This window comes from Prionailurus bengalensis, chromosome C1 (assembly GCF_016509475.1).
Source record: "Prionailurus bengalensis isolate Pbe53 chromosome C1, Fcat_Pben_1.1_paternal_pri, whole genome shotgun sequence".
NCBI lineage: Eukaryota > Metazoa > Chordata > Mammalia > Carnivora > Felidae > Prionailurus > Prionailurus bengalensis.
Window position 1 is genome coordinate 127,134,733 of NC_057345.1, and position 20,948 is coordinate 127,155,680.

The 20,948-nt window shown below is 39.7% G+C and overlaps 1 long non-coding RNA gene across 1 annotated transcript; it reads right to left on the reverse strand.

The window, feature by feature from the left end:
- Positions 1 to 364: 364 nt before the first annotated feature.
- LOC122479363 lies at positions 365 to 20,059 on the reverse strand. Its single transcript, XR_006296353.1, has 3 exons — positions 18,707 to 20,059; positions 12,681 to 12,876; positions 365 to 880 (listed from the first exon to the last, which is right to left on the reverse strand). It is a non-coding gene; the product is annotated as an uncharacterized LOC122479363 (long non-coding RNA).
- Between the last annotated feature and the right edge of the window lie 889 nt (positions 20,060 to 20,948).

Here is a 20,948-nt window from a genome sequence, read left to right on the forward strand (position 1 = left end):
AGAAACTGTTTCCTAGCAGCAATCGATTTTCTTTCAGTTGGAAGGTCATGTGATCTGACAGTATCTCTGAAGGTAAATACCAAGAATAGACAGTTGCTGGTCACCAACAATTAGAGTCCTTGGTTATGCATATGGTTTTGTAAGTTACTTCAGGAAAGAGTATCTATGGGTAGAAAATCTAAATAAGAAAATCAATAACTTGGGAAGAAGGCATTTTAAAAACATATCCTTTTAACTCCTTTAGTTACAACTAAATATTATGCAAAGCATAAGCTCTCTGATTCCCTTTTCAGGCTAAAGATAATAAGTGCAGCTGGTCCGAAGGGATCTAAACAGCAATTGTACAATAGGCAATGATGTCAAGGGAACTCCTCTGAGCAAGTTGACAGCAGTTCTCTGGGGGGCATCCTGGGAGCATATTATTTCCCATGGGTGCTATGTGACTTCTTCTAGCATCCAGCTGGAGGAAGGTAGAAAGAGCCTGCTGTTGTGTTCTTTTATTATCCTGTTTTCCACCCCAATGTCCTATTTGATCTTGTTTCTTTCTATTTTCTGCCTGAAACTTTCTGGGACTGCATTTGAAAAGAACTCATTTTTCTTTAAAATGAGTCATATGTAGTCTATGTCTTTCATATCACTTACCCACCCACCTACCTACACAAAGGCAGAAGCAAACATCAATATAACTGACCAGCAAGTGTTGAAGTTGTTCAAGATCACCTTGCCATGAAGTTTGTAGAAGTTGCATTTGGGGAGCCTGGATTCCATTGATAGCCAAGAGTTGTCTTTGGACATGGCAATTAGCCACATGAACCGCAGTTTGATTGCTGTAATTACAAAGGGTGATATCTGCTCCCTTTTCCAGAAGAAATTCAACAACCTGCAACAGCACAACATTCTTATGTAGCATCTTTGAGTGCAAAAAGTATCTTCAGGGCTATGCAGAAAACTTAGACATGACTTTGATTCATGATACAGAAAAACAGAATAAGAGGAGCATAAAAATGAAGAATTGATTTTGATGCAGCTGACTGCTATTTGCCTTTTTTTTTAAAGATTTTATTTTTAAATAACCTGTATAACCAATGTGGGGATCAATCTTTACAACCTTGAGATCAAGAGTCACATTCTTTACCAGCTAAGGCAGCCAGGTAACCTTTGGGGATACTATCTTTGTCTTAAAACTAGACGTCTGTGAGTATTTTATGTTAAACCCACAGAAAGCATCAAAGTCCTACTAGTATCACCTACAATTTGGAATATAAAACCCCTAAGTTTAGACATAGATCCTTGAATGTTGCAAGTATTTCCACAAGCATTTCTAGGGAGCAAATAAATGCTATTCAAAATATTGAATGCATAATTTATTCAACAAATAGGATTGAGTGATTAGCATTGGTCAAGAACTGTCCTTGGTGCTGAGACTTCAACAATGAAGAAGGCAGGGACCAGCCTTGAAGGCATTTACGAACTAGTGAGGAAAAAAGACAGATAAAAAGACAATTGCAACACAGTGTGTTAATGCATTGATAGGGTAAATATAGAAGGCTGAGGGTGTACTTAGAAGAAGTGTATTAAGCTGTCTTGGGACAGTTTAAGTTCAAGAAGAGTTCTTGGAGAAAATTATGTCTAAGCTGAGAACCAAGGGATCAGAGATGCAGTTAACCAGGAAAAGACTGGGGGAAAGATTGCTTCAAGCAAAGGATATAGGATAAACAAAGTACTGTGGATGCTCTGGACTGAATTACTTCTCCTCAAAATTCATATGTTGAAGCCTTAACCTTCAATGTGACTGTATTTGGAGAGGGGGCCTCTGGGAAGTAATTAAGGTTAAATGAGATTGTAAAGATGGGGCCCTGATCTGATAGGATTAGTGTCACACAAGAGAACTTGTTCTCTCTCTCTCTCTGCCAAGTGAGGACACAGAGAGAAGGTAGCCTTCTACAAGTCAGCAAAAAAGTTCACTAGAAACCAAATTGGCCAGAATCTTGATATTGGACTTCCCAGTTACCAGAACTATGAAAAAAATAATTTCTATTGTGGAACTAAGGTTCCACAGTCAACTGACTGGCTCAGTCAGTTAAGCATCTAACTCTTGATCTCCCTCCAGGTTGTAAGTTCAAGCCCCATGTTGGGCTCCATGCCAGGTATGAAGCCTACTTAAAAAAAAAAACACACCTAATTTCCATTGTTTAAGCTATTCAGCTATGGTATGTTTGCTATGGACAGCCCAAGATGACTAATACAGAGGGCAAAAGAACAAATAACATTTAAAGCTCTGGAAGGAATTAGGCATAGCTGGAACTCAGGATGGGGGAAGGGGGGTAAGGAAATGTGATGGAGAGGTCAACAGTAGCTAAATCCCAAAAGGCTTTACCAACTCCATTCAGGAATATAGTTGTATCTCCAGTGAAAGATTTTAAACAGAGAGATATGATGAAATCAGCATTTCAAAAAAAGTACTGTGGAGAAGGGTAGAAGTTGGGAGACCAACGAGATTGCTACAGTAGCTTCATGGAGAGAAAATGGCTACTGAATCAGGGAAATAGATTGATTCTACTGAATCAGTCAGTAGAAATGGAGTGACTGAGGGTATAATCCATGAACACTTAGGAGGTAGGGCTAATTAGATGTTGGTGTTGATGGTGAGTCAGAAATCAAGATAACTCTCAGGTGTTTTACTTCAGTCCATTTTTGTCTACCTTTCCTACTGTCACTGCAGACAGGGCCACCACGATCTGTTGCCTGAAACAATGCAATGACCTTCTAATAAGTCTCTCCATTTCCAAATACCTTTGTCTGAAACTCATTACAATGGACAGAATAAAAAAGTTAGATAACTGTAAGTGTTACGAGGATGTGAAGAAATCAGAACACATATACACTGCTGTAAATGGTACAGCCACTTTAAAAAACATTCTGGGGACACCTGGGTGGCTCAGTTGGTTAAGTGTCTAACTTTGGTTCAGGTCACGATCTTGCGGTTTGGGGGGTTGAGCCCTGCGTTGGGCTCTGTGCTGAAAGCATGGAGCCTGGAGCCTGCTTCAGATTCTTGTCTCCCTCTCTCTTTCTTTGCCCCTCACCCTCCCTCTTTCTCTCTCTCTCACCCTCTCCCTCTCTCTCTCAAAAATAAGTATTTAAAAAATTTTTTAAAAAGCATTCTGGGATTTCCTCAAATGATTAAACATACAGTTTCCATATGATTCAGTAACTCCACTTCTAGGAATTCTAGGAGTGGAATGAAAGAGAAATTAAAATATATGATCACTTTAAAATCTGTATGCAAATGTTTATGGCAGCATTATTCATAGTAACCAAAACATGGAAACAACCCAAATTTCCATCAATGGACAAATGAATAAATAAAATATAGTATACCCATATAATGGAATATTATTCAGCTATAAAAAGGAATGAAATACTGATGCATGCTGCAACATGAACCTTGAAAACAGTATGCTAAGTAAAAGAAGCAATCACAAAAGATCACATATATGATTCTGTTTATATGAAAGTCCAGAATAGGAAAATCTACAGAGACAGAAAGTAGATTAGTAGTTGCTTAAGGGCTATAGCAGGGAAAGGGAGGAAAGATAGAAAGTGATAGCTGAAGGGACAGGGCTTCTTTTTGGGGGGGCAGGGAGGTGTAGAGTTCTTTTGGGGATGATGAAAATGTTTTAAAATTGACTGTGGAGATGATTGCACATTAATGTGATTATAGTAAAAACCAATGGATTCCACACTTTAAATGGGTGAATTGTATGATATGTGAATTATATCTCAATAAAGCAGGTTTTTTTTGTGGTTTTTTTTTTAATTTTTTTTTTCAACATTTATTTATTTTTGGGACAGAGAGAGACAGAGCATGAATGGGGGAGGGGCAGAGAGAGAGGGAGACATAGAATCGGAAACAGGCTCCAGGCTCTGAGCCATCAGCCCAGAGCCTGACGCGGGGCTCGAACTCACGGGCCGCGAGATCGTGACCTGGCTGAAGTCGGACGCTTAACCGACTGCGCCACCCAGGCGCCCCAATAAAGCAGTTTTTAAAAATCCCTCTGCATGCCTTTGTGGCCCTGCAGGATCTGTGCCTGGCCTTCCTTTCCAGCCTCATCTTATGCCACTCTTCCTCCTTCCTCTGCAAGTTCTAGTCACATTTTTGCCTTAATATGCAAGCTTCTTCCTAACCAAAAGGGTTATCTCTGTTATTCTCTCTCCCCCAACTGCTCTTCAAATGTCATCATTCATCATTATTTTACTTAGCATAAATGTAACCACCTCAGTGGGGATTTTCCTAGCCACCTTATCAAAAGATGATTCATTCTACTGGTTACTTTAAAGAACTAAGAGTAATTTGTAATTTAACTAAGCGCTTTTTGTTTCCTTGTTTGTTGTGTTTCACCTTCAATAGAATGTAAGTCCAACATTGCAGGAGATCTTATCACATGAATAAATGTTTAAGGAATGAGTGAATGAACAATTTAAGATAAATAGATGGTGATGCTATTTAATAAAATGGAAAGCACTGATGCTGGCACTCCTCGGAAGAATTAGATTTGGGGATAAAGACAAAGAAGACAATGAGGACACACTGTGTTTGAGGTCTTTGACATGACATGTAAATGGAGATATATGGTTGGAAGCTCAATATACCATATATATACACACACAGATCTAGATCTAGATCATATATGTATATGTCTATGTATACAGTGTGTATATACTATACACACACAGAGGAATTCAGGTGAGAGATGTGGGCTGAGGTACAGAACTAAGAGCTATCCCCACAATATTAGGCAACACCAATATTTAATGGATGAAAAAAGAAAAAAGAATCCATAATGAGACTAGAGAGATACTGCCTGGGAGGTGAGGCAGTGAGGGAGCTTCATCCTGTGATGAAGCTAATGGAAGAAAGCATTTCATGAAAAATTGGTGTTTAAAGTCGCTAAGATCTGATAGGTAACATAAGACATTATAGGGCATGTTGGCAAGAGCAGTTTCAGTGGAGTAGTAGGGAACAATGCCAGACTGCAGTAGTCTTAAGAGGTGAGAAAGTGGAGGCAGTGAGAATCAACCAAAGGAGCACTCTTTATAGGGGCTGTTGAAAGAGAATTCTCCAAGGGCACCTGTGTGGCTCAGTAGATTAAGTGTCTGATTCTAGATTTCAGCTCAGGTCATTATCTCTCAGTTTGTGAGACAGCCCCATGTCCGCCTCTGTGATGACAGTGTGGAGCCTGCTTGGGATTCTTTCTCTCTCCCTCTCTCTCTCTCAAAATAAATAAACATTAAAAAAAAGAAATAGGGTGCCTGGGTGGCTCAGTTGGTTAAGCGTCCGACTGGGCTCAGGTCATGATCTCACAGTTTGTGGGTTTAAGCCCCATGTGGGGCTCTGTGCTGACAGCTCAGAGCCTGGAGCCTGCTTCGAATTGTGTCTCCCTCGCTCTCTGCCCCTCCCCTTCTCCCGCTCTCTCTCTCTCTCTCTCTCTCTCTCTCTCTCTCTCAAAATTAAATAAACATTAAAAAAAGAGAGAGAAAAAGAAAAGCAATTCTCCAGAAACTCCGGGAACTTATGTTTTTGTAGGTCTTGTGAAGAGAGGCACTGACTGCCTTTGCTCTAGACCATATTTAAAATTTTTTTTTAAATTTTTATTTATTTCTGAGAGAGTGAGCGGGGGAGGGGCAGAGAAAGAGGGAGACAGAGGATCTGAAGCAGGCTCTGTGCTAAGAGTGGAGAGCCTGATGCAGGGCTTGAACTCACGAACCATGAGATCATGACCTGAGCCAAAGTCGGACATCCAACTGACTGAGCCACCCAGGTGCCCCTAGACTATGTTTTCAAAGATGTTTGTATAGTGAGTGACTTTGCAAGGTAGAGATAATGTCTCTTCCTGGAGCATTGGGAAAACATGCTTACTTTCCTAGGTCTCCTAAGCTCAGGTTTCCTCTCTTTTAATTCAACCCATTGTATGTATAGGTATCACCTCTTCATACTGCCCTGGAGAAACTGGGGCTCAGAGAACTGAAGCAAATGCTGATACTACTATCATTACTATTGTGAATAGTAAACTGTCATTTTTCTGACCCAGGAGTCTCATGTCTTCTGCCAGACTCTGGAACTGTGGTAGGCTAACTTATTAGGTAGCAAGTAAGGAAAAATCTCAGACACTTCACAGTTCCTAATTTTTGCAAAAAAATGAGATGATTCTGAAAGAGATAGGAATGACAGAAGAAGAACGAGGGCTTCGTGGGGGGTAATTAATGAGATTTAAAGAAAGTTCATGGAAAGTGGTAGCAAATACATTGACCAAATTGTATGGTCAATTAGGTAATAAATGATCCTCCATTTTATTGACTATTAATGCCTGTTTAAGGAATTGGGAGGCAGTTAAAGGCTAAGTGCCAGGAAATAAGTTCAAAAACAACTGCTTCCTGGTTTTTGATGATTTTTCTATGGGTGTTATCTTCCTCACCAATCTGGCAGTAAGCCTCACGACCATGCCACTATAACAAATAATACTAAGATTTGTCCTGGGTGGGCAGAAGGTTCTACTTCCTTTCAGACAACAGTTACAGAGATGCATATCTTTTCTGGGCTGGAAAGAAGGAAAATTCATGACTGATATGGGCAAAAACCAGGCAAACTTGGAACTTTGGCTCATTCATTTGGGATATGGGTAGTGAGATGCATTATGCTTGTTAAGGAAGAGTGATATTCATTATCTTAACAGCTCAGTCCTTCCTGCTGACAACCTTAGATCCATTTAATGATGATAGTGAGGTCTCAGAATTTTTTGCAGTGGGTTTCAGCCACTGTAAGGGAGCTTTAGACCTCCTGGGGAGATTTCCTTGAGTGGACGAATTCCCATGATAAACCACAGAACTAGTGTTCAGGTTCTTATGCCCTGGATTGGATTATAATACTGTTGAAGATGACCCAATGGTAAGACAGAAAATGACACAAAGAAATCTAACAAATTTTTTTAAGTAAAGTTCTTTTTCTTTTCTTTTTTTATTTCCTTTTTTTAAAATTTAAGCCTTATTTATTCTTGAGAGAGAGAGAAAGAGAATGAGTAGGGGAGAGGCAGAGAGAGAGGGAAATAGAAAATCTAAAGTGGACTCTGAGCTGACAGCAGCGAGACAGATGCAGGGCTCAAACTCATGAAATGAGAGATCATGACCTGAGCCAAAGTCTGATGCTCAACCAACTGAGCCACCCAGGTGCCTCACTAGCAAATTTTTGTAATTAACCCCACTGCCCTGGAAAACTCTCCTATTCCTTATGTTAAAACCAGGTAAAAATTTAAAGATGTTATCATGACAAAGGATTATCAAATGATTCAGATTAAGGTAGAATCCTTTAAAAAAAAAAAAAAAAAGGCCCTGCTATGAAAACCCAGCCTGATTCATCCAAAGGGTGCAAACCCTGAAGTTCCAGTAAGAAAGTAATGTGCCTATGGCCACTGAGTCAAGGGATCCCTGAGGCTGAAATCGATGGTGTCAGTAATAATGACCTTGCCACCTGATAGAGCGCTTGGTATGGGCCAAAAACATTATAAGTTCATTTTGTTGAACAAGAAGAAGCTTCAATGCTTCTGGAAACCAAAAATAAATATGCTTTGCTTATTGGTCTGGAGCCATTCTCTTTCATCATGTTCCTAATCCCTCCCTCCCCCTGTACCTCAACCTCAACTGCTTTAAAGATAAAGATCATTATAAGTGGAGCCAAGGATACCCAGTCTTCAAAGGGGCCTGAAGGCTATAGCCACTGACATGACTATGTTGATGAACAGTGGGAGAGACTCAAACTTTTATGGGTCTCTTAGATGCAGATTCCCAAGTCACCATCCTGCCTAGTCCCTTGGGAAAAGTGGGTGCCTGAACTCAGTTAATGGAGTTTGAGCAAAGTTTGCAGTAGGTAAGGAAAGCTAAAATAATTCTGTGGGCGGGGCCCCTTGGGCCAATTCAGTGGATTATACCTGTGGCTTCCATCTGAATGTGTAATGGGAATTAATGTGTTATACATATATACTCCCTAATTCCATTAAGTGTCAAGAGGATTCTTCTGATTGTGATGAGCTAGTATGTAGAGAAGTGCTGGTATCTTCAGAGTTCCTGACCCTTTTCAGTCTATGACTGATAATTTTGCCAATTGGGGAGCTTCTGGCAAAGGGAGGCAGCCTCTATCTGGAGGTATTTCTTGGGGATTTGGACTTGTTGCCTCTTTGGGATGTCTATTAGATACATCACTTTTAAAAAGCAGACATTAGGGGTGCCTGACTGGCTCAGCTGGTTAAGCATGCAATGCTTGATCTCAGGGCTATGAGTTTGAGCCCCACACTGGGTGAGGGATTCCTTAAAAAAATAAATAAATACATTTTAAAAGGCAGATATTAGCTTGCTAGTGGGTTCTTGTCAAAACTGAATGCCTAATCCAAGGAGATCTTATGGCTCTCAAGTGCAATATTTCCATTTTGGGGGTGAGTCAACTAGAACTCAATGAATAACAAGGTAGGAAAAGCCCAACAAGCCTTGTTTGTCAAGTGGAAATGGTGTGTTTAAGAATGCAACCAGTCTGGGCACATTGGCATCTCTGATTTACATGAAAAAAAAAATGGTATCTTTCCCTTTGCTGGAAATTTTAACCCCCATGCCACCACCTGAAGAAAAACTGCTGGCTTAGGGGTACTTTCCTTCACAAGGATTTCCCTTGGTGCCTGGGTGTATGTCACTAATGGTTTAGCCAAGATGAAATATGATGGTGTGCACTGGACTACTGCAGCTGTTTGGCCTCAGTGCCAGCTATGCAGAGTTGACAATGGACATGTTGTTCCACTCAATGGGTAGAACTCGAGGCTGTTCTCAAGCTCTGACCAATACTTCCCTTGATGAACCTTGTTATATTTTTATGGATTCTTGGGCTGCTGCTAATGGTCTAGCTCTTGGGTCTACCACTAAGAAAATTCCAGACTGGCAGATTAAAAACACTTCTCTTGGAGCACCTGGGTGGCTCAGTCAGTTAAGTGTCTGATTCTTGATATTGGCTCAGGTCATGATCTTAGGTTGTGGGATCCAACCCTGTAATGGACTCCACGCTGAGCATGGATTCTCCCTCTTCATCTCTGTCTGTCCTTCCCCCACTCTTTCTCACTCTCTCTCAAAAAAAATAAATAAACATTTAAACAAAACAAAACAAAACAAGATACTTCTCTTTAGGGACATGACCTATGGAAATAAATTGTCTGGGTCAACTCATGTAGAACCCCAACACAAGGATCCATTCTCTGATGAGATAGACTGGAATAAAACTACTGAACGATCCTGCACAACCCAGATTGCCTCCATTGCTGCCTGAACCCATCATCTTATTAGACATGGCAACACAGCCATCAATACAGACTGGGCACAAAGTAGAGAACTCTGTTTCAGACACAGGGGTGAAGTTGCAGCCATTGAAATGGGATACACACTCTTTGTGGTGGTTGAGGGAAAGCAATGACCCTGGTACCTAAAAAGAGAACATCTTCAGTCCCATGAAGTATAGGGAAGGGAGGGACATTGATGACCTTTGCTCTTCAGAACAACCCTGGGAATTTCCCTCATGAAAGAAAATGTCCTGGTGTGTCTCTCCCAAACCATTCAAAGCAACTTCAAAGTAACTGACTACTAGGTCTTCTATCCCTTGCCAAACATCCCTGTTCATGACATGATTGCCAATTTCCTTAGTCTTACCAGGAATTCTATTACTAACTGCAGCCAACAGCTTTACCTCTTGCACTTTCCATCTAAAAAACACTTGTCTACACCTCCAGATTTCTTCCCACTACCATCCCTGCAGCCACCACTCCTCATTCTGTAGGGTGCATGAATGCTGCCTGGCTGTTGGCAGGGACAAATAGGACTGATAATTCTCCTAAAACAAGGGCCAGACTCCATTATTCAGACTGAATTGGGAATCCTAAGATCTACCAGCCAGTTGAGAGATCACAGGGAGACATTGTCAACCTGTGCCCCTTGACTAATGTAGGTCCCACTCAGAGGGGCCCAACAATTATAAGCACACCTTTTTGTCCCCAAGGGATACCCCAGGATTATATTTTTTGTAGAGAAACCTGGCATTAACTTACATGCCTCCTGAAAACATGATGACTTACGCTTTAGGGGTGGTCATAAGAGACCTTCAAATCTTTAAGTAAATACCATCAGTAGATGACATAGCCTCAGATGACTTCAGAGCTCTCCCCAAAATGATGCTGCCAGGTTACTTGAGGGAGCTTCCCAGAGGGGTAGCTGACTTGTCATTTATGTGCCACTGTGGACAATTATCCCTAAGATAGATGTCCAATTAGAAAAAGTAGAACAAAATTTGTTCCTGCCTTTACCTAAACTTATCAATGATATCACCTCACCTCTGCAGGACATTCAGGTCATCAGTCAAGACACTGGCCAGGGTTGTTATGAATGATAAAATTGCCCTAGTCTTCCTCCTTGTGGGCCAAGATGAAGTCTGTGCAATGGCTAATACAGACTTTTATAGTTGGGTTGATGACTTGGACCAAGTGAGAAGATCAACAGAGAAACTTAAGGAGAAAATCATCTGGCTTATGGGATTTGTTCAGCTGGTGGTATTCAGGACCATGGATTGCATGGTTGATGCTAATCTACAGTATGGCCTCATTCTGCTCCTTGGAGTTCTATTGATAGCAGTTCTAACTGAATGTTGTATGAGACAAATTAATGGATTTGGTTCCAGCCTCTGTTGATCAGATTAGTCAGAGTGGTATGCTCATGGGAAAATTCACCAGAAGCCAAGACAATGTATAAATGAAGGGTAGATATTTCTAGGAGACAAGTCTCCCTTGGTCTCTCACATTTCTACAAGTCTTATGAGCAGAGGCATTGACTGCCTTTGTCCCAGACTCTCTTTTCAAGCTGTATAGTGAACAGCCTTCGAAGATATCTCCCTCTCAAGCAAGGAGTAGCTTACTACTCCTTACTATAGGAGATTTGGGTTCCCTAAATTTAGAGTTCCTCCCCTACAATTCAACCTACTGTTTGAGCAGAGGTCATCTGGTTCTCTTCCTACCATCCTGTGGGAATCAGGACCGAGGGAAATGATACAAAATTGATAATACTCTGCCTAATGTTATTGTTATGAGTAATAAACTGCCCTTTGTCTCTGAACCAGTTTTGTTCCTTACGCCAAGGGTCTAAGAAATTGGAGCAGGCTAACCTGTTAGCTTGTAAGTATGGTAAAATCTTACATCTTTCATAGTTCTTGACATAGATCTGCAGATGAAGAGGTCTGAGAGAGGAAAGGATGTGATTAGAGGACAATGTGGGATCAGTGTTTGTTTATATGTCATCAAAAAGGAGATATCTAAGCACGTTAGGTTCTAATGGAAAGTAGCATCATTGTCGGTAATAACATAAATATGGACAGCACACATGTGTCCATCAAAGTAGGAGAGACAGATAAGTTGTGGCATAAATAGAATACTAGATATCAGTAAAAGTGAAAACCCATAACTACATGTCTCAAAATGGGTGAATCTCAAAAACCAATAATGATCCACATATGAGTGAAAACATATGGTATCTGTCTTTCTCTGCTTGGTTTATTTCACTTAGCATAATACCCTCCAGTTCCATCCACGTTGCTGCAAATGGCAAGATTTCATTCTTTCTCATTGCCAAGTAGTATTTCAGTGTATATACAAACCACATCTTAACAGAAGACCATGGGGGAATGGAAGGGGAAAAAAAAAGTTACAGAGAGGGAGGGAGGCAAACCATAAGAGACTCTTAAAGACCGAGAACAAACTAAGAGTAGATGGGGGGGGGGGGTCGGGGAGAGGGGAAAGTAGGTGATGCACAGGGAGAAGGGCACTTGTTGGGATGAGCACTGGGTGTTGTATGGAAACCAATTTGACAATAAATTACATTTTAAGAAAAGAACAAATAATGAAGAGAAGGAGCAAGTTACAGAGGAACACATGTAGTATAAGTTTGTTTTTATAAAGTTCAAAAACAGGAAAAAGTACATTATGCATTATTTAGGAATATAAGCAGAGATGGCAAAACTAAGGAAATGATTACCCTAAAATTCAGGATAACGATTATGAAGGGTGGGGGACACAATTCAAGAGGAGCACATAAAGGGCTTTTGAGGCAAGGCAACGTTCTAATTTTTGGCTTGGATGGTAGGTACCCGGGTGCTACTGTCATTTTGTTTAAGTTGTATATATGTATATATATTAGCATATATGCTACGTTGTATATATATATAAGTTGTGTACATATATATTTGCATACGTATATATATTAGCATATATGCTACATTTTATAATTTGTTTAAAAAGTGTTAATAGGAAGGAGCCAGAAGAGAAAAAAAGCTAAGAATACAGTGAAAAGAGAGGCTAATTGAGATGGCCAGGCAGGGTTGAGGGTTCACATGCATTTAGACTCTCAAGAAATTACAGAGGCATCAGCCTGCTGTGTTGAGTGAAATGTGTCTTATTCATCCTAGTGTCCTCATTCTAAGCCCTTTCCTATCCCCCTTGAAGCCTGTCTTCAGGCATTCTTTCATGGAGGTAAGTGATTATGCTATTCACAAACATCTCATTCTTGGAATCTTTAGCTTAGAAGACTACCCATGGGCCCAGGACATCACATGGTACCTCTGTTAGATTTTCTTCTGCTGCAGTAATGAGAGGTGTATTTCCAGTCGTTGGATGCTGAAAGTTAAGGTTTCCAAGGATGGAATGGACTTTACTAATATAGTCACAGATGAGTTCCACATCACCCCTTGAAACTACTTCCAGGAAATCATGAATCAGTTTATTTTTATTCATCTTGCTAAGTCCATAAATTTGCCTGGCAAAGAAGAGAAACAATTAAATGAGAGTCAACAAAGCATGGGTGGTTCAAATGTAACATAGTCTATCTTTAATGTCACCTCTTTCCCTCTTTTATGTATAAAATATTGTAACAGTTTTAAAGACAATTTTGAAAAAGAAGAAAACTCAATAATCCCACCAGCCTTGGTTTTTTGCATATGTTTTAAATTAGAAATAACAATTTTCACCATCACTTTGTGAGATCTGCTGTGGTATAGGAGAAGAAAGGATGGATCTACACGAGAACGGAAAGAGCATAGGCTCTGGAGCCTGAAAGAATTTGGGTTTCAATCCCTCATCCATAGATTCCCAACTGTGTAACCTTGAGCATGTCATTCAACTTCCCCAAACTTAATTTCCTCATCACTAAAATGGAAATGACAATTCCCTCTTCAAATGGTTGGTGAGGATCTGAAGTACTATATGCAAAGAGTTGGCACATTCTTTGGTGAAAATTCTTGCAGGATTTTATTTTCTCTAGCATTGATTAGTAAAATCCCTGTAACTATTTTCTTTATGAAAGTCCTATTTTCCTAACAATATTATAAACTCCTCAGCAGCAGGGACATTCCATGCCTTACACTTTTGTATACTCAATGACTCTAATACAGTGTGAGTCATTGAAGAGCATGGTGGCCACTGTTCTAGATTTTCCAGGAAAGTCCTTATTTTAAACATCCCATTTTGGTTTTCCAAATCATTGAATATCTTAGACTGCAATTTTTGAAATCACCAGATTATCTTCTCCATGGAGCCTCTTGCTGCTGGAAACAGCAAAAAATCATGTATCAGACCCTATATTCCAACTTCAGCTTCCAATACCATAGTCACTGCATGTAGACACACGCTATTTCATTGAATGGGCAATTTACTTGCAATGAACTGGCATTTTGTTGAAAGCAAGAGAACAAAAAGCCCATTTTGTAGTACGACTTTGTAGATAAAAGTTAACAAAAATAAGCAAGAAAATGTCTAGAATTGGCCTTTAATGTTCTAAATACACAAATGCCTTCATAATTCATAGACCAGACTACATAGAGCTTTTTTTTTTCCAAAGAGAACATGTACTTGACTCCAGACATAGTACTATTTGATAAATTCATCCATTTGTTTAAGAGGATACTATATGTCCTTCAGTTGCTTTCATTGACCTATTCACAATCAAAAATAACATAAAATAGTTAAAGCAATGGGGTGCCTGGGTGGCTCAGTTGGTTAAGCCTCCGACTTCGGCTCAGGTCATGACCTCACGATTCATAAATATGAGCCCTGCATCAGCTCTGTGCTGACAGCTCAGGGCCTGGAGCCTGCTTTGGATTCTGTCTCTCTCTCTCTCTCTCTCTGCCCCACCCCTGCTTGCACTCTGTCTCTCTCTCTCTCAAAAATAAACATTAAAAAAAATTTTTTTTAATGTAGTTAAGACAAAATGTGAGAAAAAATGCATGGTTAAGAGTCAAAGCAAGCAACAAATAATGAATCTTATGATGTCAGAGAAATGGGATGGCCACATGGCTGAAGCACTCCATGGGGGAAAAGGTATCAATAATATTTGGAGAGCTGGAGAGAAGAGGAAAAGACAGTTTTGATGAGGGAAAGGGCAGGAACAAGGCCAGTACCCAGGGTCAATGAGGAGAAAGTGGACCAGATGGGAATTTATACTACTTCTAACCAGGATGGGAAGCCCATAGAGAGTTTTAAGTAGTGTGTTGTATGGGGTGTCTGGGTGGCTCAGTCAGTTGAGCAACTGACTTCGGCTCAGGTCATGATCTCATGGTTTGTGGGTTCAAGCCCCGCATCAGGCTCTGTGCTGACAGCTCAGAGCCTGGAGCCTGCTTCACATTCTGTGTCTCCCTCTCTCTCTGCCCCTCCCCACTCATGCTCTGTCTCTCTCTGTCTCAGAAATAAATAAACATTTTTAAAAAAAGGAGTGTGTTTTAGGAACGGTGGGACTTTGGGAAGGTTATTATGATATAGAAAGGCAAAAATAAAAATTGAAAGTAAAGCTTAAAGGGTTTGTGACTGATCGACCATGAAAATGAAAATGAGTCCAAGAGGCAGTGTTTGAGCAACTGGGGAAGACCTGATGCTGGGGGAGGGGGGCATTTGTTTTTACAGAATGATAATCGATGAGGTCAGCAACAGAGCCAGAAGGTAAATAGGATATCTTGTTTCCTTGAATCAAAGAAATGTGGCCTTAATTTAGTGCAGTTTCCTAAACTAGCTTGAGCATAAGAATTATGCTGTCCCTTTGTTATGAATAAAGATCCCCAGGTTCTTTTTGATTTAGTATGTATGGTTTGAGGCTGGAGACTCTCCGCATTCTTTGTTTTAATTTAAAAAATAACAATACACTGGTTTTATTTATTTTTTAATAGACTCAGGTTTTTTAAAAAAATGTTTATTACTTTTGAGAGAGAGAGACAGAGAGAGGGAATGAGCAGGGGAGGGGCAGACATAGAGGGGGACAGAGGATCCAAAGCAGGCTCTATGCTGATAGCAGAGAGCCGGATGTGGGGCTCGAGCTCACAAACGGCGAGATCATGACCTGTGCGGAAGTTGGACTGAGCCACCTAGGCGCTCCTATTGATTCATTTTAAATAGACTTTATTTTTTGGAGCAGCTTTAGGTTCACAACACAATTGAGTCGGAAGGGTAGAGAGTTCCCATATACTCTTTGACACCACACATACACAGCCTCCCCATTATCAACATCCAGCACCACAATGGTCCATTTGTGACAACTGATGAACCTACATTGACACATCATTATTATGTAAAGTTCAGAATTTACTCTTAGGGCTCACTCTTGGTGCTGTACACTCTAGGACTTTGGACAAATGTATAACGATATGTATCCACCTTTATATTATTTAGAGTAGTTTCCCCTAGAAATCTTTTGTGCTCTATCTATTCAACCCCCTGCCCCTGTCCCTCAACCCCTGGCAACCACTTGTTATTATTATTATTATTATTATTATTTTTTTTTTTTTTTTTTTTTTTACCATTTCCAGGGTATACCTTTCTTTGTGCAAGCATTCAGGTGATTTCTATCATTAGACAACTTCTGGAAACATTGACCCAGTGATGAGAATCCAATCCACAATCTTTCTTGCAATTCATTTTATTTTATTATTGGTATTTAACATTACCATGTAATCCTTTTGACATAAACTTCCTAGGATAAATACCCATTCTTTCCCCCTAAATTTCTAATAGAGAATAAGCTGAAATAGAGAATCAATTCCTCAAGTCTCTCCTTACTTTTGTTCAAAGTACCATTACATGGGGGTGGGAGGGCGGGGAGGGTGGGTGATGGGTATTGAAGAGGGCATCTTTTGGGATGAGCACTGGGTGTTGTATGGAAACCAATTTGATAATAAATCTCATATATTAAAAAAAAACAAAGTACCATTACATAATGATAACATAATAATTACGGCAGTAATATCCAACATTTATTGAATGCTGAGTACATACCATATGTTATTCTAAATAATTTATATATAGTTTATCTATTTTATTCCAAACAACACCATCAGGAGAGGAGGATTATTATCCATATTTTACAGATGAGGAAAACGAAGCACAGACATTGGCAAAATGAGATATCACATGGGAGATGTGTGGGCGCTAGTGCCCAAAAAGACTTAACGCAACTGGCATTTAAAGGAACATTTGTAAAATACGCCTATTTTCATCTCCTTGTTTGGATCCTAGCTAGAAAGGTTGGGGTTAATCATACCCATTAGCAGTACTGGGCTGGGTCTAGCTTTCCTCTTGTTTTATTTTATTTTTTCTTTCTTCATTTTTGATCTTCTTTCCCACTCCCCTGTGCCTCACAAGACCCAATCTAATGTGCACAAGAAGCCTCAGACATGCAGATATCTTTAAAGGCATATGGTGCTGTTATGTATGTGTGCATGTATTGTAATATATAGATCTTGTTGCTTACTTTTTAACTTAATGCTTTGTTTTTAAGCTTTAACCTTATACTTACATGCACCTCTGGTTGTTTGCTTCTAATGGCTGTATAGTATGCTTCCACCATACTTTATTATCCCGTCCCTTGGTTATGGACATGGAAGTTGCCTCCAACTTCCCATTCCATAAACAGCACTGCAGAAATACACTTGTTCAGGCCATGTTATACACTGTGCAGAAGTTTCCCTCAGGTGAATGAGCCGAATATACCTAATTTCACTAAATACTGCCAGATTATTCCCCAGAATAGCTGTATCAATTTATACTCTCACTGGTAGGGCCTGCCTATTTTCTTTAAGTTCTTCTAAGGGAAGCAGACATTTGGTTGATTGCTGTCACTTAATCATCATTAACATTAGCATTGAATAAGCAGTGTACTTGGAACTTTGCTAAGGGATGAAGGATCAAATGATACACTTGAAATTAGGCCATAGATAAATTTAAAATCAGTATACATATCTGTCCCAGCAAACAGCTTCAAGCATGAATTTATGTACTTATTTTGGAAAATGCAACGGTATTTGCAATATCAAGGTAAAAGAAACACCTTCAGAAATAAAGAGTAATTAAAACCTGTCTTTCAGTAAAGCTAAAAATCAGATACTCAAATAATGACTAGGCAAGAAATATATATTTATATCACCAGTTTACTCATAAAGTGAAAATAAATCCCCAAAGGAATTTCTTTCCAAAGTTATTACCCTTAGCAATGAAATGACAATAAGTGTTTAAGAGTTGTGGTTTAATTCTTTAATGTAACCTTTGAGTGAGAGCATTTCACAAGTAGTATTTACTATTTCAATAAAAAAACAAACATTAAGATTTAAACCAAACTAATATAAGGCTGTAATTTTAACTACACTGGAATTAAATTTTTTAAAAGTAGGCTCCATGACCAATGTGAGGCTTGAACCCCTGACCCTGAGTTTAAGAGTTGTATATTCTAGGGGCGCCTGGGTGGCGCAGTCGGTTAAGCGTCCGACTTCAGCCAGGTCACGATCTCGCGGTCCGTGAGTTTGAGCCCCGCGTCAGGCTCTGGGCTGATGGCTCGGAGCCTGGAGCCTGCTTCCGATTCTGTGTCTCCTTCTCTCTCTGCCCCTCCCCCGTTCATGCTCTGTCTCTCTCTGTCTCAAAAAAAAAAAAAAAAAAAAAAACCGTTAAAAAAAAAAAAAAAAGAGTTGTATATTCTACCAACTGAGCCAGCCAGGTGCCGCTGGAATTTAAAAAATGTTTTAAAAAGAAATAAACTAGGGGCATCTAGGTGGCTCAGTTGGTTAAGTGTCCGACTTCAGCTCAGGTCATGACATCCTAGTTCATGAGTTCGAGCCCCACATCGAACCTACTTGTAAAACAAAGTATTTTATTACCCTGCTTATGTTTCATTTGACATCTTATGTAATTAAGACTTAGAGCAACAGGAATCTCCTTTCACGTTGAGAAAATACGGCTAGGACTCATATATATCATACTGAATGTTTACAAGAAGATTTATACCATGTAAAGTTATCACGTATTTAAGTGACTAAACTAAAATAAAAGATTGTCCCCAGGTATATTTAAATTGAACCAAGTATTGTATACTTTTCTTCCCCTTACCAGTTTAGCTTGTGATCTAGATCGCCTAAATATTAGAAAGGATTGTCTCAATATTTGAAAAATCAAAGATAGTTTATTACGGCAACTCTAAGGATATAATTATTTGAGATTAGGACAGTTTCCTCTATCAGTTTACCTGATGTTCCTCCTCTGGGACAACCTTTGGGGAGAAAAAAATGTTGCAACATATGGCATTACCTAAAGTGGGTTGAAAAGGAGATTTGGCTTACCTATGTCGTGTTTTGCTGTGGGAGCTGATACACAGTTGAAGAAAGATGGAGAAAAACAGCAGTCCACGTCATCCTAATTTTTGGTGGCAGATTTCTGGGGCAGCTGTCAACCAACACTTCAGTGAGGGATCCATTTAAAAGCAGCATAGATATAGATATTTTTTTCTTTGATTATTTTCCTATGTTGCGCAGCTCAAAGTACTTAAAAAAATAATTAAAGCTGGTTCTGTGTGCACAAACCCTTCAGTTAGCTGCAAAGAGACTGCTTAGTTTACAGGCTGTCACCCAGGCAACCATCCACTGTGCATTTAGCTTTGAGAATTGAAGGCAGGACAATCTTGTCCAGGAAGGAAAACAAGCACTGTACACTCTTCAAAGCTGCCATTTAAGTGCTCAAAAGAGTTGGATGTTAGTGTCCTTCCATGGTTGGCACAACTGCCGTTATCATCTTATCCAATGAAATTTTCTCCAGGAAAACCATACCTTTGTAATTGCCATAATGTGCTAGAAGGATGCCTTTCTGAATCTGAATATAAATTGCAGCACGAGAGAAACCAACAGGTTAACCCCAAACTGGTTGCATTCTTAGAGTCATATTTGAAAAAGCACCAGTGAATGGAAATTCTTACATGAGAACATATTTCTTGTCTAGAGTTGTGATATTCCCAAACAAGGTCTTCAGTTAACAGACTGCATGTTTGTCCCAGTCATAAACGCTAATAAACCCAGCTGAAAGAGACCTTAAATTCTGGACAACAAAAACACTCTCATGAGGAAGTAGACTCAGGCACTCTAAAACATAGGGTCATCTGCCATTTGTATGCTGCTAGATTTTTTAATGCAACTTACTGGAGGATGCAGGGGGTTTTCTTCTACAGATGTACTTGTTATATATGTTCAACTGAAGAGGGTGAAAAAAATACTTTACCATAATAACAGCTAACATTTATTAAATGCTTACTAGGTTAGTCCTTTACATGAATGACGTCATTTAACCCCTACAACAGCGCCAAGGAGTTGATTCTATAATCACCATTATTCATCCATTTTACAGATGAGAACATTGAGGCTTAGAAGAAATTTAAGCTAATAAATGGCGGCACTAGGGCCTGAATCAAAGCAACCTGACTGCAATGTTGAAATATTCACCACTTACTATGCTAACACGCAACACCCACACCCACACTCACTCACTCACATACTCCTCAAATGAATGAACACTTTAGGGTAAAAGACCACTCAGAGATTGCTAGGTTTATGTATACTCTTCCATCACCCATTCAGCCTGGAGCACTTTAACGCTAATCCAAGCACATGCAGGTTGTTACTCTGTTTTACTTTCTATTTTTTACTTTTATTTTAGCGAGAAAAAGACAGCAGGGGGAGAGGGACAGAGGGAGAGAGAAAGAGAAAGAATCCCAAGCAAGTTCCATGCTCAGTGCAGAGCCCAGGGTAGGGCTCGATCCCATGACTTTGGGATCATGACCTGAGCTGAAATCAAGAGTCGAAAGCTCAACCGACAGAGCCACCCCAGTATCCCTCTCTATTTTACTTTCTACAAACTTCCTTGTTTCTGCTGCCAGCAGGAATGGTATTTTTTCTTAGCTTTTATGCCAAGAGGAAGTTATAAGTACTGTACTTTCTCATGTTTAGGATTTCTGCAGTGTTATCTTTGGGCTTAGGCTGGTCTGCAATCCATGAATCTTTGTGTCGGTTCCTAAAAACAGTAATCCTCCTCTTGTCTCTCATTTTGAGAAACAGTCATTCATTCAAATCATGTTTTTTTCAAGAAACATGAGTTTTCAGAAACAGTGGCAAGATAAGCATGCAAACAAGGACAATCCAGTAGTCCCCCCTTATTGTCAGGGGATATGCTTCATGACTCTCAGTGGATGCCTGAAACCTCAGATTGTACCTATAATAAAGTTTAATTGTAAATTAGGCACAGTAAGAGATCAGCAACAATAATTACTAAGAAAATAAGAAAATAGAACAATTATGACATGATACTGTAATAAAAGTTATATCAACATTGTCTTTCTGTCTCTCAGAACAATTTATTGTCCTGTGCTCACCATTCTTACGATGCTGTGAGATGATCAAATGCCTATGTGATGAGATGAAGTACGTTAACAACGCAGGCATTGTGCTATAGTGTTAGGCTACTACTGACCTGCTCACAATCCATCAGAAGGAGGATATTCTGCTTCCTGAGGGTGGTTGACCTTGGGGAACTGAAACT